Below are 18,904 nucleotides of genomic sequence, written 5' to 3'. Positions count from 1 at the left end.
GGCCTTCAGCACTGGTTGTGCCATCCACTCATGTAGCCTTTCAAACTTGTCTCATGCCTGCCATTGAAAGGCCTGTCTGTGTAGTTTAGTGCCACTTCGACTTGGCATTTTAAACTATTTGCCAAACTTGAAACTCTCCTTTTATTACACATATGGTGCTCCTAAAGTAGGCACTACTTACCCTAAGGGCAGGGTGCTATGTACGTAAAAGGTAGGACATGTACTTTTATGTTGTATATGTCCTGGTAGTGACAAACAGGTACATTTGCTTTTCACTACAGTAAGGCCTACTCCTCTCATAGGCTAGCTTTGGGAATTTCTCAAAACAGTTTTAAGCTGTAATTCCTGATTAGAAACAAGCAGCTACATCATGTTTCATATCTTTCGAGTGGTAGTGGTAAATGCTCATTACTGGCAACGTTGGATTTAACATTACTATTTTAGAAATGCAACTTTTAGAAAGTGGACAAATCTCTCCTCTTACAGCTCTGTGTGTCTCTGTATGCATCTAGGGTAGATAACAGCTACACTTTGTGCATTCCCTCTAGACACTCAGAATATAAGAAGGATAGATGTTTCCAGTGGTGGTCCGTGCAGGTAAGTGCATTGGGGAGGGGGGAAGTCGACAGACGATGGAATAGGGATAATTGAATAAATAAATAAATCCTATTCTGTCATCTAACGACATCCCCCGCCCGCCCAACTACTCCACTGCACTTATCTGCATGGACCGCTGCTGGGTGTGTCTGGGAACTCATCTTCATACATCTGCATTCTAATAACCCTGCCTGGGCAGGATGGAAAATAGGAATAACAATCCATTGAATATGTACCCATCATTGTTTGGTTCTCCCCAGAAGAAGAATGCTACTTACGTGTACCTGACATGTTTTTCTGAGTGTCACTCAAACTAGGGGTGGGGGGAACTCACAAAGTTTCACTCTGCAGAATTACTCAGAGTTACATAAAAACTCAGTTAGTTTCCATGGATTTCAGCTAGCGGGTGGAATTTGGAATGTCATGCTGCTTGTGCTGATTTCTAGCACTGGGAGCTTGCTCTGCACTGTTAAATAATTGTAAATGACACCATGCAACTTCCCAGAGGGTGCTGCTTATTTCTGCTGTGTGAGTAGATTTTCTACTTGAGTGGAGGCTTCCTCAATGTAAATGATTGCACCCTGCTGCCACCACACAGTTGAGAAAATCATGCCAGGAGACATTCTAGTGCCCGAAAATCATGATAGGGGATGCAAATGTTCAATCTCGCACCCCAACTTAATGTTGGTGAGTCTTGCATGTGAAAAAATTCAGCCACGCGGCAGTTGGGAACGTTTTGCATGAACTCTGCATTACAAGCATCCTGGCGGACCGGAATTTATCACCCACCCCTCACTCAATCCTGGGGTATAGATGGAAAAAAGGTATCAAGCTATGTAGGATTTATTTGTACAGATCGTGTTTCAGGAACATTTTGTGAGGGAGGGATCAATTCTCTCAGTAGGTTGAGTCATCATGATCTATGGGGTACCTTAATTTGAGGTTCAGAGAATAATGTGTTGTAGGCAGAGTAAAATGTATGTGCTGTAAGGAGTGGAGAATGGAGTAGGATTGTAACAGACCAATTTGTATTGACCAATTCCCTTTAGTTGGGGGGAGTACAGACAGCAGATGTGCCTGGCCCATCCAAAATCTATTCCTATCATTGATAGAAAACAAGAATTTGAAGCAGTGGGGGGACGTCTATATGGCTGCTCTCCTAGAAGTATATTCTATGTATTATAGCCCTTTGTGGTGTGAATCTCATGTATGCTGGTGTACCCGGTGATAGAGTATCAAAGTGTAACCAAGGAGTACCCTAGTAATTAATGTGTGTTTCAGATATAACATTTGAATCCCTATTCTAAGGTGTCTTGAATTCAAAGAATTACTGAAATACCTCTGAAACAATTCCATTATACACAATCTTCAAATATCTATCAACTACTAAAAATTGTTGAACAATTTCTTACTAGTTTCAGACAAAGAAGTCTTTAGGAAAACAATCCAGATCACCTCTTATGCTGTCCTAGATGATTCTGCTCTCTTGGAAGGTAAGCTCTTGCATCTCTGTTGTTCGAGACCCAGGTGCACAAAGCTGTGTTAGCAAAAGTCCCTGCTGCTTCTGTGTAAATAGCTCAAGAGGATGGATCTTCACGGATCCTCACAGAAATGCAGCTTCGCTCCTTGACCCTTGGCTCAGTCTTGAAAACTGTATTTTGTAAACAAATGAACTTCCTTTCTTGGGAATTTTGAGGAAAATATGTAGATCCTGATGAATTAAAAGCATGGCCTCCTCTTACAGCTATTAAACAGATTCTGAAATGTTTAGGATACACAAACTTCTAGGAGTCCCAAAAGTCTTTTAAGAGTTCATTGAAAACTTTTTGCGGATAGTAAAGCCCATCTCTGATCTAACCAAACAGGGTTATTCCAGTTACTAAATTTGGCATTTATCAATGCTCTGATATTATGTTATCCTGGATGTTTTACAAGCTTTTTTGGAAGAAGAATTGCATCCTCATTTACAATAGGTACTGTATTGTCCCAAAAAATCCTATAACTGATCAGATTCATCTGGCAGCATGCTATTCCAAAACCTTGTCAGGCCCTGGGAAGGATTCTTTTTTTATCTCTGCACAGATCATGTCTCTCTGTAACAAATGTTGTTCCTCATTACAGATGCTGCCATGTTTGGCAAGTGTAACGCCTTTCACAATGATCACTTCCTGTTATCCATCTGGAGAATGTAAAATACCAGCATCCTTACTAAGACCTGCTTGCTTCCAGTGAGAAGAAAACAAGTTACCCACAGATTCCTCAGGGCTTTTCAGTATATTTACTCTAAAACAATTGGGGAATCTCACTGCCCAGTATGGCACGATTACACACAGAGGAGGGCCCACAGCATAAACTCCTCCTTCCCTTCTCTGTAATCACAAACTCATGGTGTCATGTATAGAACTGTCTCAAAGGGTCTCACAACCCTCCCAAGCCCCTCTCTCTGTCACTTCCAGGTCACTAAAAGAGCAGGCCTCTCGAACACATGCTGACCATCATTTTGAACACACAGCCTGGGTTTTATAGCACCACTCTTGCCAGATGACTGGACTTCCCAGTTGGAAGAAAAAACATCTCAGAATTTAGGGTACCCTCCTGGCAAGGAGTCACTCCTGGACTATTGGCCAGCTTACCCTCTGCGATTCTTGAGCCCAGCATTCCAAACACCAGCCATCCGGCGTAAGTCATCCACCACAATAGAGGTGTTGCGTTTGATTTCTCCCTTCTTGAAATCTTACAGCTAACTCCTCTGAGAAATAGAGTACATTTTATTCATGTCTTCTTGCTAGTGTACAGCTATGTCTTCGGATTAACGCATGCTTCACTGATAGGGTATTCGCAAGGACATAAATTCTCCTAAAAGTGTTTTTGGTCTTTCTAGCCAGGTCAGGGATGAGGGGTCAGTAATCACTGTGAATTCACCAGCAGGGTGTTTCCTCATAAACAAATGTTAAGTATGTATGAGTAAATCTCAAGCAAACCTGCTGCTTTTGTCCTGTATCTTTTGGCTCTTGTTTGGTTCAATGACATGCAATTTACCTTCCCTTTTTATTTGGCTCTGCCTTTACTTTAGTATCTTCTTTTCCTGTCTTGAATGTGTTTACTTTATTTACATGATTCTCTGAGATATTTATCTTCACCCAATTCTCTGCCCTGTTCTGTCAAAGTTTCTATAACATTTCAAGCATCATTACAATTCTTGTATCAGCTTTCTATTTATTGATCTCTATCCTTGTTGGAGCCACGCAGGTGGTCACTGAGTGCGACTGGTTGCTTCTACTTCATTTTCATATGCTGTTCTCCTCACTCTGAGCTGTCCATCTTCGGCCCTAAAAAGACTCCTTCCAGTGATGTTCATATTAGGACTCTGAATATGCTGCACCCACTGAGAGTTAGTAACTGATACATAACTCACTGACTTGAAGAAAGTTTTGTCTTTGTTGGGTGGGTTCGTAGGTCACCAGGTACTGGGGCTCAAATTGCCTCTTTTGTGCTGTACACAGTGCACATCTACAAATGCACTATCTCGATGAAGAGCTCACCTCAGCTGAAGGAAACAGATCTCTGTCTGCTGTACTACTGATGGAGGGAAGGACGCATTCCTGAGTCACGGTGACAGGTATCGTGGACGACAAAGCAAGCACCTCTAAAGTTGCTCTCTGCTTCTGTGGTTGCTAAGTGCAGAGCTCCTAAATACTCTTAAAATGTCTCAATGCAGATATGACGTTTCTCATTATTATGGGCCAGAGAGCGCCAGCCATTCTAACAGGACAGTTGAGAGAATTTCCTTAACTTTTCAACAAAGCCTAATAGCACCGAGGGTTTTGCGATGAAAGGTCTTGCTGGCGCAGGCTGACCAAAGAACTGAAGCCAAACTGTAAAACTGCTTAAACCACAGCAACTTCTCCCCTCTCCTGAACCCTGGCTCCCTCAGTATCTGGGGTACTCAGAGGATGATGCAGACCCCTCATTAACAACACCATCACAGTGAGTGCTCCAAGCAATGCCAAATCGGAATGGACCAATTGAATTTGCATTACAATGCATTTTAGTGCAATGATGTGGGGACAGACACTACAATGCAGTATTCTAACATGCAATTCGTGGCACTTGGAAGGGAAAACACCTGTTTGCTGATCATGCAGTTGCTGTTGCATGCTGCCCTGCTTGTGAAACTGTGCAACCTAATGTTGTGCTGAGGCGGTGTCAGGCTCACAGTTCCGTTGCACCATAGTGATGAGCACCAGCTGTGTCAGTTCACAGTGACCACTGCTCTGAAGTTCATAATTATATTGTGCGTGACCCTTGCTGCAAATTATAGAGATACTAATAATTCCTATCCATGGCGGCCATATTTTGTGGCGTAGTTCTTGAAACATGTAGGAAATTGCGGTATTTCAAAGATACGCCTCCATCCTGCTGGAGAGACTAATAATTTTCAATGGTAAATCTGGAGAAAGACTTATTGGGCCAGATTTATTGAGGGCTTGTTTTGCCCAAGCAAGGCAATGACCACGTTGAACAGTCAAAACCACCTTATATAGCTCTGCGTTGTTTAGTAAATCCAAGGTAATTAACGTCAGTGCGTTTTGCTGCCTTACATTACCTAATGAAAGGGAGGTGTTCCATGGGTGAGGTGTGGCCATTTCCACCCATCCACCCATGAATTTGGTGCATTCCCAGATTTGTAAAGGGTTGCAAACCTGAGAATGCGGCAAAATGGTATGCCTCCCAGATCCTGGTGTAACAAGGAAATTAAATCGTTATTTCTCTTCATTGCTTCCTTTTACTATGTGCTGCATTCCGCATATCACATAGAAAAAGGGAAATTAATTTAAGGATTGTTTTGTAGAAGAAGGAGTTCCTTTGTGCACCACAACAATCTTGCTTATAATGAAGGCACACTTGCACCATGGCACAAGGTTGCCTACATTGGTGCTAGGCAGCACACAGTGCACCAGCAAAAAGAGGCAGCAGAAATGTGTCATATTTTTGTAAATATGGCACATTTCTAATCTCTCCCTTTCTTCCAATGCAGCCCAGCAAGTCGCATTGGTGCTCTGTGTTGGGTAAAATGTTAGTAAATCTGTCTCTTTGTATGCAAGTTACCACTTCCAAGCTAAGGAAATGGAGGGGTGAAGAAAACACAGCAATAGAAGCACTGTAAGAAAAAAAAAAGATCCTCATGCATCAAATCTCAAACACTCCAAATGAAGTCGAGTGATACGTTGAAGAGGCAATAGCATGCAGTGAGAAGAAAATACTCCTTTGGGGAGGAACCAAAGACCATTCTATGCATAATTTTAAGGATTGGTAGAAATTGGCCAGCAGACAGCTGCACTTGGCAAAGCCAATAGATCTGGCATTGGCCCCAGCCTTTTGGCAATTCTTGTTGTTTTTTATCATGGTTTTTGCAAAACGTTATTGTTCGGCAAGCTGTTGGGCCCTCATTAAATCTAAAGAATAAAAAAACTATGAGTAAAGGCAAAAGTGTTATTTGCTGGTCTCAAAAATGTACACATTACCATGGTACACACAGCCCTGAAGGGAATTACCTTGTGATTGAATGTTTTCTTTGTGAAAGGGTAGCATGCCATAACTCGTAGTGAAGTCAGTCAATGGCTGAAGTTGGCTAACATTACCCCTTAATACTCGTTGGACTGGTTGGAAGCCAATGTGAATGGCATAATGACAGACTAGTAGATTAATTATTGCTAAAAAAAACTATAAACAACTAGTTTAGCCATACTAAAATCAAAAGGTCTTGGCTAACATAGACCTAAAAAGCCATCGGTCTGGTATTGGCTAATAGCCTTGCCTCTGAGAAAGAAGGGGAGAAAGGAGGAAGAACAAAAAAGGAAGGAAGGCTCACTAAAAGGAAAGATGGCAGACAAAAAAGGAAAGAAGGGTAAAAAAGGAAAAAAGGAAGGAAGGGAGGCAGGTAAACAAGCGAGGAAGGAAGTTAAAAAAGGAAGAAAGAAGGGAAGAAGGAACAAAGAAAGAAAGAAGGACAGAATGAAATAAGTAAGAAAAAAGGAAAGGCAAACAAGGAATATTAAAAAAGGGATAAAGGCAATAAAGAAAGAAGATAAATAAAGATAGAAAGAAGGCGCAAGAAAGAAAGAAAGAAAGAAAGAAAGAAAGAAAGAAAGAAAGAAAGAAAGAAAGAAAGAAAGAAAGAAAGAAAGAAAGGAAGAAAGAAAGAAGATAAATAAAAGAAATAGAATGAAAGAAGGCAAGACAGAAAGTAGGAAAGAAAAAGAACTGGTAAAGACAAGAAGTAAATATGCACAAATGAAAGATGTAAATAAATGGAATGAATGTAAAAAAGAAAGAAAGAATAAAAGAAAAAAGAAAGAATGAAAGGCTGAAAGATGGAAAGAAAGAGAGAAGAAGGACACAAAAGAAAATAAACGAGGCAAAAAAGAAAGGAACAAGGAAAGAAGGAATGAAAGAAAGCAAAAGAGAAAGAAAGAAGAAAAAAAGTAATGAAAATGTAGCAAAGAAGGCAAGAAAGAAGAAAAGAATAAGGAAGGAAAGGAAAGAAGGCAAACAAGAAATAAAGAAAATGAAAGAAAAAGAAAGGCAAAAAAGAAAGAAAGAAGGAAACAATTAATAACAGAAGACAGAGAAAGAAAGAAGAAAAAGAAAGAAGGGAAGAAAACTTTATAGAAAAAAGGAAAGAAATGAAAGAAAAAAGATGGAAAGATGGAAAGAAGAAAAGGAAGAGGTTTCAGATAATAAAATAGTAAATACTAAAGCCCACATTACACCCCATTATGTTTAAATAAAACAGTTGCATATGTGCTGCAAATTAAAGACCAGTTTGTTTTTCTTCCTAGGCGAAGTTTATCTAAGAACCATTGGTGAAACCGAGTCCAGTAACACAACACAGTGAAATAGAAGCAATCCACTTCAAAAGGAATTTGCATAATTAATGGAAGAAGGTGCAAGCTGATAAAGCTGGAAAGTGGCCTGTGCTCAATTCAAAAGTGCCCTACTGTGACATCAGGCAACACTGGGACTAAAGGAAACTGTGAGGATGTGCACCTTGTGAAAGAGCAAAATGCAGTCAATCAAAGTGAAGGTGGGGGGCATGGCCAGATGGGCCAAGATAGTGGACACTCTTCCATGAGCTCCCATTCAGCGCACCCAATCTCTTTTAATCCTGGGTACTTGCAGCTAGCTGAGGCGTCACTGTTGTCTCTGTTGTTGTCTCGCACCTAGGGGAGTTTGTCGAGGCCAGCACTCATCACAGTTAGGGTTTTGCGGCTGTAGCTCTGGGCAGACTGCCTCTTCCTAGCCTGGCATCTGATGCCGTGTGGAGGAGTCGTTGCCCGTGGTAATAAAGAGGGCTGCCTGAGACCATTGAAAATGGCCTCATAAGGCCTCGGTATTATTCCTTCAAGCAGCACTGAGATAGCTAGGCACTGGAGGATATCTCTTGTTTTTTTAAATATTTTTATTATTCCACAGTTGCAGTATATAGGAGAGAACACAAAGTTGTTAAGTGTGAAGAAGGAGAAAAAGAAAAAGAGAAAAATACATCAAACATCATATCTCCATATGATCATAAAGAACCCCCCAAATGAGCATAACCATTTTACGCTTTCTTGCTCCCTTAACAGAATAAAGACTCCATTCCAAATTAAACAAATTATACAGTTTGGCCCACCAGAATTCAAATGCTGGAGGCTCTGGTTGCAGCCAATCTTATGTGATACATAACCCTTCAGCAGTCATTCAACAAAAAACAAATGAGTCCCCTTTTCGACAGCTTGACCTATCCCCAATAGCATAAGAGCGGGAAAAATCCTAAGCATAGTCCGTAACATTCTTGATAAGAACTTTTCAATACCATGCAGAAAATGAGACAATTTAACACAATTGTAAAATATATGAAGAATATCTGCGTTATCACTCCCACATCCAAAACATTTGCCGCCACCTAAATGCTGTTTTAAAAAACTGTGCTTTTAAATTGGCTGAGAGAAGGACTTCGCCAGAAGTAATAATAGCATTTTCTATTGAAAGATCTTGCTACCCCAATTTTGACTGCCAATCTATATTATGTTTCTCAATATCATCTAGTCTAATTGATAATAATATTTCATATAATCCCCCGATATTCTCCTGGCGTCGAACCGCCTCAACCAAATCATTAGGTGTAAGGGCCATGTGTTTTTGGCTAAGGAAGTCGTGAATTTGGAGATATTTAAAAAATTGGGAGTTAGGTAAATTATATTTCCTCGCAAGATGTTTATAGAGCGGGATCAAACCCCAGCTTCATAAAAATCTCCAAATTGCACAATGCCCTTACACAGCCAGTCCCTGGCTACCCTGTCCCAAAATATAGAAAGGAGCAATTTAATAGCATTCGTAGGAGTATAATAAGTTAATCCCTCCAAGGCCAATGATTTACGTACACTCCTCCACACTTTGAATGCAGCTTCCAGAACTTTAAACCGGGTCCTTTTGTAGTAATTGCCTTCAAGCTCTTTAAATAGACATCTGCTGGCCTCAGTCCCTAAAATGAACTGAAATATAGATGGTGCTTCAGCTATATTGCCAATTTGCTCCCCAGTCAATATTATACGCATTCTCTGCAAAAAACAAACATAATAACAAAGAATAAAATCTGGTATGGCCCGACCACCTCCTTCAATTGGAAGTGTCATCAATCTCATAGCCCGGGGCGGTTTACCAGGAGCCCAGAGAAAATTAGAGCATAAAGATTGCAACTGTTGCAAATGACTTAGGGGTATCTCCAAAGGGATAGATCTGAATAAATATAATACTTTAGATAGAATATTCATTTTTATAATATTCCTTCTTCCAATTATAGTAAAATGAAGACGTCCCCATCTGTCAAAGGGTTGTCTTATGTTCTGTAAAAAGGACAACCAGTTTCCTTCTTCTAAGTCTTTCATTGACGTTTTAATTTTGATGCCCAAATATGTGACTTCAGAGACTAGTCTAGGATTCTGTATTAAAATATTATCAGTGCATAGAGCTTGTGTTTTTGAAACATTGAGCTTATTCCCAGAAACCTGGCCCAACTCAGATGCCAACCGCTCAATCTCTAAGAGGGCCATAGCCGGATCAACAGACGTCACAGCTATGTCATCCGCATACGCGAAGACTGAGTGCGGAATATCCTGAACAAAAAAAGGTCTTTTTCAATAAAAGGGTTTATATACAACGCAAAAAGTAAAGGGGAGCAAGGGCATCCTTGCCTTGTTCCTCTTGTTATTTTAACTATCTCAGATCTCATACCCATGGCAGCGATTCTAGCGATTGGAGAAGCATACAGCACCTGTATTGCCGTCATAAAACCTTTCCAAAAACCTGCCTGGTTCATCACTTTCCAAAGATAGTGCCACTCCACGTGATCAAACGCTTTCTCAGCGTCTAATAAAATTAACCCGAGTTTCCGTTTCTCAACTTGAGCAATATCAAAAAAAAGTGATGACTTTATTAATATGTGTAAGAGAAAGGGTTCCCTTAAGGCACAACTAAATACAGGTATAAAATAATGAACCTTATGATTTAACGAAAACATACAACAAGGATGTGGAAAAGTTAAAAATTCATTTATTTTGAATATTTTTAAAAAACAAACAAAAGGGATGACTAAACTAAGTCCCTTGACTAAAACAGAATAAAATTGAAACAATACATATAATTGCGACCTGCACAATTACAAGCAGACAGAACAGTTACAACATACACTTGTTGGATACAGGTTTGTATATTCTTTCTCCGTACTGTTAACACCAGAGTAGTATCGCTACCAAATCAGCATATCTATTATGGTAATGGAGACTTGAATTATACAATATTGGTTGTGTCGACGCGTTTCGGTGATATCTCCTTATTATGATCACCTTTATCAAGACATACATTTTGTCTGCCAAAACCAGAGGGTGTGTATAATCGCCCCTTAGAATAATATTAACGATCTCTTATAGGGATCACTTCACGTTTCCTAGTTGGAGCGTGGGCTTCTGTAGTCGCCTTATGAAATGCTGCTGATAGTAGTATATTTCTGTTTCTGTTCTGAATAAATGCGATCTTATGTAGTCCCCCAGACCATAGGAAACCAGAGTAAAATGGTTGTGTTGTAGACCATATATATTATATGCAGTCAGGCCACAATTGTCATGTATAGATATCACGACTTCCCAGCTTCTGACGGGTTATGTTGCAGAAGGTTGCGGGTGGAATTGTCTTTTAGGCTTCTCATAGTTAACCTAGTGGGACGGTGTATAATATCCCAGTCCCTTGGGCCTCGTGCTGTGACCAAGATTAATGAGAGTCTACCTGGTTAGTAGAAAAGAGGTCTGCTCTCTGTGGGGGTCCGAGTTGTGTGTAACAGTACCCCTATCAGAAATAAATCCGTGTTGGTTTACTGAAACTAATGAAGTTATATCTTTTGCGATGTGGTTGGCCAAACATTTTTAATACATTTTACTATCGCAATTAAGTAAAGAAATCGGGCGATATAAGCCGGGCAGCTCTGGAGGCCTACCCTTCTTATTAAAAACCACTATGGTGGCTTCATCCCATGATTTAGGTACAACCCCTGTTTGCGCTGCCTTAAATGTTTCAAGCATTACATGTTTCAACTGACCAAAAAAAAAGCTTATAAATCTCTCCTGGGATAATATCGGGACCGGCCGCCTTCCCTGATGCTAGGCTTTTCACTGCAATTTCTAATTCTTCCATCGTAAGAGGACTATCCAAAAACTCTATCTCACTGGGGTCTAATTGATTCAAACTCCCCTCGGGAATTACTAAATCAACTCCCGCATCCTGCCTTTGCTGTGTGTAAAGCTATGTGTAAAACTGATGAAAAATAGCTAGAATCTTCTCCGAGTCCTGGCACAATTCTCCTGTAGAATTTATTAGGCCCACAATACGACGCGAGGTTTTCTGCATACGCAGTCTTAGAGCAAGGCACCTCCCTGTTGCTCCCCATACTTGTGACATTGCTTTTTATATACCATGCATTTCCTCGCAGTCTCAGTATTCCAGACCCCAGTAATTTTCGCACGAAACCTAGCGACTTCATCTTCAAAATCCAAGATGTTCCCCATATCTATTATCCCTTGAATCTCTTGAGTCAACCTCTCCTCCACTACTCTTAGAGCGGAATGAAGGTCTCACATTTCTACTTTAAGTTTTTTTTTTATGAGAAATTCCATAGCTCAAGACTTCACCCCTAAAGCAAGCCTTAAACGAATCCCATACGATATCCACACGGGCAGAGTGTGCATTAATATCAAAAAATTCTATTATCCATTTTTACATGTGTCCCTTAAATTGATCATCTGCACATAATTTACGATCAAAGGTGAAGCCTCTACTTATACGATATATCCTAAGGCTGGTATTTCTAAAACAACAGGAGCATGATCAGAAGAAATCCTAGGGAATAATTGCATAGTCACCCCGGTTAGCAGAGATGAAGGCATAAAAAAAGAATCCAATTGTGCCATTTTTTTATGTGGAAAAGAATAGAAGGTATAACCTGAGTTTGTGGGATGCAAACTACTCCAAGCATCCACTAAACCATGATCTTCTAAAAAATTATAAAGAGGCTTAAAGACCCGTGGTTTACGTCCTATATAGTTTTGAGGTCCTCTTGTAATTTCTTGAGGAGTTAAATTGATATTAATAACTCCACATACAATCAGGGGAGTTACCCATGCCGCCAATTCTAAGTTCAAACCCTCCAAAGTCGATGCCTCATCTAAATTGGATCTATAGATGGAACATAATGGGAATTGAGAACCACCCATCCCTAGTTCTACTATGGCCCAACGGCCCAATTTATGTGTGAGGCATCGTCCTATTGAGCAGACATTTGGTTTGATTAATATCATGACTCCTCGGATCGATGATGACTGTTGTGAGGTGGCAATTAAAGAATATCAAAGGTCAGCTACTAGGTGTCGATTACTCCAGGGCAAATTTGTCTCCAGGAGACATACTACATCAAGTTGTATATGCCGAAGTTCTACGGCTACCCTCTTCCTTTTGTTAACATCATTGAGACCCGAGACATTTAAAGAACAAATGTTAATCCCCCTGAACACCATAATAAAGAATAAATAGCATACGCGACTGAAAATTAATTAACATTTTACCATAAATTTTCTGATTGTTTGGAAGCATTTTATCCATTCTGTCGCTCATCTCTCTTACTCCAACTGTGATTTTTACCCCTTTTTCACCCCACCTCAGTGCCCCTACCCCACAAACCCCCCCACCCCTGCTCCACCCTAATCTTCCCCCTCCCCTTCCCCTTACCGAGGCTTTAGGACTTATAGTCCTGTAGATGTAAAGCTTCCCATACTTCCCCTACCTTCTCTCACAAGAATATACTTCCAAAAAAAACCATAATATTACAATTTACTAATTTAGGAGGAGCAAAGATCTTAGCAATACCGTGATACCTCTAGCTACTCCAGCATGACATATTAAACCTAAATGGAATTCAAAAACTCTTTTGCAGGCACGTCACTTGTGAAAAACCAACTGCGTTCCTGAAAAATAACTTTTAGCTTGGCAGGGTTCATTAAATAAGCTTGAGCCCCCTTGGCCTGAAATTGAGTAATCAGCTGACGAAGCTGCCATTGTATGTCGAAAGAAATCAGGCGTAGCAAAAAAATCAAACCCCACCCCAACCCTTTTCTTATTAGGACGTGCCAGCAAAAAAACCTCCACTCTAGCTAAGAAACTATTGAAAGAGATAAAAAAATATCTAGGCTTAGCCTCAGCCTGACCTGCCCGGGGATGGATATTAAAAGGAAATTTGTGTGCTCTTTGAATTTCCCGGTCCCAGTCCCATTTAGTAAGTTCAGGAAAGGCATTTTTTAAAAGTTTGACTATAAACTTGCGAGGGTCCTGTCCCTCTTTCCCTTCTGGAATCTGCATCAGTCTCAAATTATTACGTCGAGCCGGTTTTCAAAGTCAGCCATTTTCCATTGTGTATCTTCTTTAATGTTGCGTAGTGATTCTGTCATTGCCTTCTGTTGAGCCAGTTCATCCTCCAAATTTGATATCCTCGCCTCTACCTCGGTGAACCTTGAAGCAAAAACTGCCTGAGATTTAACCAACCGCCGCAACGAATTCTGCAACTTATGACATGAGTTTTGCACCCTTTGGCTCTCCTCTCGTGTCTCATCTCGATGGGACATAATAGACTGATATATCATTGATAGAGTGATATCTTCATCAGTATATTCTTTTTGCCCATTATTGAAGGAGTATAATTGGTCAGTTTCTACGCCCCACTTATCCAAGATTGTATCACCTTTTTTCCGCACTGTGTGGGGGCTACCATCAGTAAAGTCCTTAGAGTCCTCCAAACAGATACTACTGTGAGCGCTGTTATCAGCCATATTCATCTGCCTAGAGTACTGCAGCGCCAGATCTTCACAAGAAGAAGTAGAGTGTTCTGAGAGAGAGTAAAAATCCCCAGATTCACCATCCAGTGTATGTGCCTGTGACTGTATTTGCTCTTCCCCTTATTGCGCCTGTTGAGTTTGGGGTTTAGCACCTTGTTCTACATCCTTTGAAATAATATCTTCATCTCCGGTGCCACTCAGAATCTGAGGAGTACTCTGATTATTCAAAAGCTCACAAACCTCTAAGCCAGGAGTGACTATTGGGAAAGTTATTTTAGCAGTGACAGTAGTATTATGCCGCAATAACTCGCTGGCATACGTTAGAGCGGCGTGTGCCAGACTGGGTCGCCCTGAATTGTACGAGGCCCCAGACAGAATTAAAAAGGAGGACGTGGCATGGATCAAACATAACTTTAGGGCCATGCTTGAGGCAGACAGGGAGGAGGTGGAGCTAAAAAAAACGGAGTAAGAAGCATTTATGGTTACAAACCTCACCATCTAGTGAGCCATACCTAAAGTTTGTCACCAAGCCGTACCATCGCTTCTTGTTGATAAGATTTAGATTCAACTCAATTCACCTTATTTTAGGCGATTTCCAGCGTTGGGGTAAACCTGTCGATTGCACACCATGTTCATGTGACAACTTCTCAACACAAGACACCCTTCATCTGATTATGTTTTGTGACCATTTTTCTGATGCACGTAAAAAATTTCTACACCCGATATTACGAGAAGCAGGGTTCGTGCAGGTGAGGCCCGCACTTCTATTCCTGCAATTGTTGAACAGCGTGCGGGTCACCTACAGCGTAGCTAGCTTTTTGGTGGCCGCAGCAAGAGTAAAGAACAAAAGAAGCATATGCATCACCTAAATACGCCAGGGTGAGAGGGTGGCATCTTTGTCCTTTTTAATATGGTAATGTGAAAAATGATTCCACTTTTTATATTTTTATCATATACAGGGGTTTTTACACCAGATGGTGAAACTAGTTGTTTAAATTGGTTGTTTTTTAGATTCATGATTGTTTAGTAATACAATTTAGACAAAAATAGGTAAAAATAGGTACAGATAAAATACATACAATTGTAAAAATTTCATATTGTACATATATGAAATTTTTACAATTGTATGTATTTTATCTGTACCTATTTTTACCTATTTTTGTCTAAATTGTATGCTAATATTGCTGCTTCTTTTATGATTTTAAGTAATCGAAATAAAGAGTTTTGACTGACTGACTGAACTCGCTGTTTTCAGTGGTATCCCCTCCCTCTGCAATTGACTCTGTAGTCTCCGTTGGGCAAGCATTCAATATTACTTGTTTCCCTTCCAGAGCGGTGAGTATCTTTTTCCTCCTCCATTTCTCTTTAGAAGCTGATAAAATTGCAGGAATAGTTCTGCTATCCCCCACATTTGTTTTACCTTTAATCATCTCCACATCTGGGTTTTTATTGGCGCTGGTGGAATTTTTGTCAGCTTTCTCAGTCACTGTCTCGCCATTATCGCCCTCTTGGCCTCGAGGTTTTCCGTGGGTTCCCTTCAGCGGCATCAGCCCAGGTGGAGTCACTCGCAGCCTCTCTCACAGCTTTCCTCGGCCGAACAGTAACAGCAGTGCCCACCCACCAAGTGGGCCGGCACCTGGTGATTCCTATCGCGAACGAAGAAATCACTTCCAGCATTGGCCGTCTCCTCACTAGCACAAACAGAAGAAACAGCCTTCGGCGAAGACACGCTCGCGGAAAATCCTTCCGACAAGTAAGGAGTTTAAATGCAGTATCCAAAAGTATTTTTATCTTTTGAGGCTCATTTCTCTCCGTTCTAAGTGACGATCCTTGCTCCTCCACCCGCTTCTTGTGAGGTCCGGCAGGAGAGGTGAGGTTACGCGTCCACTCGTGCGGACGCCATCTTTGCCTGGCACTGGAATATATCCCAGCGCTTCTTTGAAGGAATAATACCCAGGCCTCCGGTCCTGGCCTACCTCCCCCACTGAATGACTAGGCAAGGGCACCATGCACAGTCAGATAGCAGGCTGGGGGGAAAAGTCGAGGGAACCCCCCAGTCCCAGGGGTGGGCCCATACTCTGGGCCCCCCCGAATGGGATGGTATATGGGGCCACCCTCGCCTCCAGGTGGAAGCCGAAAAGCAAGGGTTCCATCCGGGGTTCCAACACCTCTGCAGTGCTCTCTCAGTGTTTGTGCTCTTGATGGGCTGGCCTGCCCTGCCAACAGTTCTGGACAATATTGATGCTATCTTGCGGGCCGTACAAGTTAACCAGAGCCTCAGCATCACAAAATGGATGCTGCTGCCACAGACACAAGTCTGACCTCCTGCTGCTGGGAGTCCTTCCAGCGAGGGAGGCTTAGACAATAGGTTTCCTGTCTTGGGAAGTGTTAATACCACCCCAGAAAGGCCTTAGTGTATTGGGGCAGGGAGGGCTGAATGAAATGAGACACTGCCTGGGGCACACAAGGTGTCCCATGCATAGTCCAGTTCAAACTGGTGCTGGGGCACCCCAGCCCCTGCTCTGGCGTGAAACTGGACAAAGGGAAAGGGGTGTAACCACCCCCTTCCTGGGTCCCACCTACTGGAGGGACCTAGCAGGTAATCCAGCCCCTAAATTTGCTATATAGGTAGGAGCCGAGTCCCAAGACTTTAGCTTTATCCTGACTGAAACTCTGATACGAAACTCCGGACCTTCGACGATCTACTTTGCAAGAAGACGACTGAAGAATCTCCCTTGTGGTCAAGGAGTGACCACCCTGCACAAGCAGGCACCATCAAGCGATCAACGGTTTGCTTTGTCGACGATCCCACCGGAGCCCGAGCACAGAGCCTGACAAGACCCTGACTTCCAGACATCCAACAGCCCGATTCACAGTCACAGCAGAGCTGAGACCCGTGGAGGCGACAAGAGAAGTGGGACCGGCCATCTTGGAAAGCCAGTGAATTGATTTCCGTGCAACTTCTGAGGCCCCCCCGAAGTTGTGCATTGAAGATTGAGAAGCCCCAGCCCCGAGCACCAACTGCACCAGAGATCAGCCCTCCACAGTCCATGAGTTCTGCGTGGGGCCCTTCTGCATTTTTTTCCTCGACGCGTCTCTCCGGTCACTTGCCCATTGGCTACTGGCCTCTGTGACGACGAAACCTTTGATTTACAATGCTAGTCTGGTTGCTCTAGACTGGCCTTTGCTCCCACGCAGAAAAGGGCATGCATGTGTGCACATGTTGCATACATACATGCCCTAAGGGCATGTATGCCTGCCACATGGCACAGTTAAAAAAGCAAAAATTAGCTTTCTTAAAGGTTTTCGATATTTACCACCAACTTGTAGTTGGTGGTAAATAATTAATCCTGAATGCAAGAAGGCACTCACTTGAGTGCCTCCTACATAGCTTTTTGGATTCGGTAATTACCGATTCCTTAAAATAAGGAATCAGTATTTTACCGATTCCTTAAGGAATCGGTAATTACCAAATCCAAAAAGATGCCTCCTACATCTCAAACCCTAAATACAGGTAGGTAACGGACGAAAGTCGGCAATTTTGTCCGTTACCGACCGGTATTGGGCTTCCTACATCTGGCCCAGAGATCCCTAAAATATGTTCTGCTGAAGCTCAAGCACCAGGCCTGCCTCATGCTAGTGGTTTCAGATAGAGGTTTCTCCTGTTGCATCGGAATTTAATGATGACTCTCTCAATTTCAGGAATAGCGCACACAGGGACATATGTTCAAGGAAGTGGTGGAGTGAGATGTTAGCCGTCATGGCTTAACTCCTCACTTTGCCACTTCAGAAACTCAAGGCAGCACCATATTTACAATGATATGGTGCAGCCTTGATTTGCCCCCTGCGCTGGCCAACACAGGCCCCCTTGCACCAGAGTGCAAAGGTGTCTGCGTGCGGGGGAAAGATTGTTTATGTACAGGAAGGTCCCCTTTCCTGTACATTATTATTATTATTATTATTATGCTGTTTTATAACGCGCTCAATTACTGCCGGAGTATCCTGGCGCGAAGAAGAGGAAACAGAATAATAGCCAAAGACTCCAAAACAAAAGACAACTAAAAGGCCAACCGGAACAAGTGTGTTTTCAACGCTTTTTTAAAAGAAGCAAAGTTCGAGGTAGCACGCAAGAATAATGGAAGCTCATTCCAGGCCAAAGCAGCCTTCACCGCCACAGATTGCCCTCCCAGCCGGGCACGCCGGAAACGAGGGACCTGCAGTAGATGTTGGGCTGCAGAGCGCAGGGGTCTGTTAGGAGAGTAACGACTAAATCGTTTCATCAAATATGCAGGCCCCTGCCCATTTATGGCTTTATGAGCCAGTGTCAGAATTTAAAAAATAATCCTTTGCGGAACTGGCAACCAGTGCAAGCTCTGCAAATGATTCCTTGCGCTCACCCGGCTGGGGATGTTACCCAACAATCTGGCGGTCGCATTTTGAATCACCTGGAGACGCCCCACCAAGTAAGCCGGGGAGCCGCTCAGCAAGGCGTTGGCATAGTCCAGACGCGAGAGAATTAAAGCTCTCGCTACTGACTCTCTTGCTGGAGCGGGAAGATAAGGAAAAAACTTCCGAAGCGCTTTAAGAGTCGCAAAGCAACCCCCAGTCAGCTTCTTAATATGCCCCTCGAACCGGAGGTCTTCTCCGAACCAGACCCCCAAGTTCTTGGCGAGGACGTTGACTAAACAGGGCATCGGGAAGCCAGCCGGCCAAAGTAAGTCTCTAAAGCTGGGGGGGGGAAATGACCATACAGTAATATTTCTGTCTTATCCTCATTACAATTCAGTTGTGAGGAAGCTAGCCAATTAAAAACTGAGTATAGACAGGACTGAATCCGCTCGGTATCCAAAACATCGCTGGGCCACGTGAATAACAACTGCGTGTCATCCGCA

Source organism: Lissotriton helveticus, chromosome 8, assembly GCF_964261635.1.
Source record: "Lissotriton helveticus chromosome 8, aLisHel1.1, whole genome shotgun sequence".
Classification (NCBI taxonomy): Eukaryota; Metazoa; Chordata; class Amphibia; order Caudata; family Salamandridae; genus Lissotriton; species Lissotriton helveticus.
Note: the sequence above shows the minus strand (reverse complement) of the source record.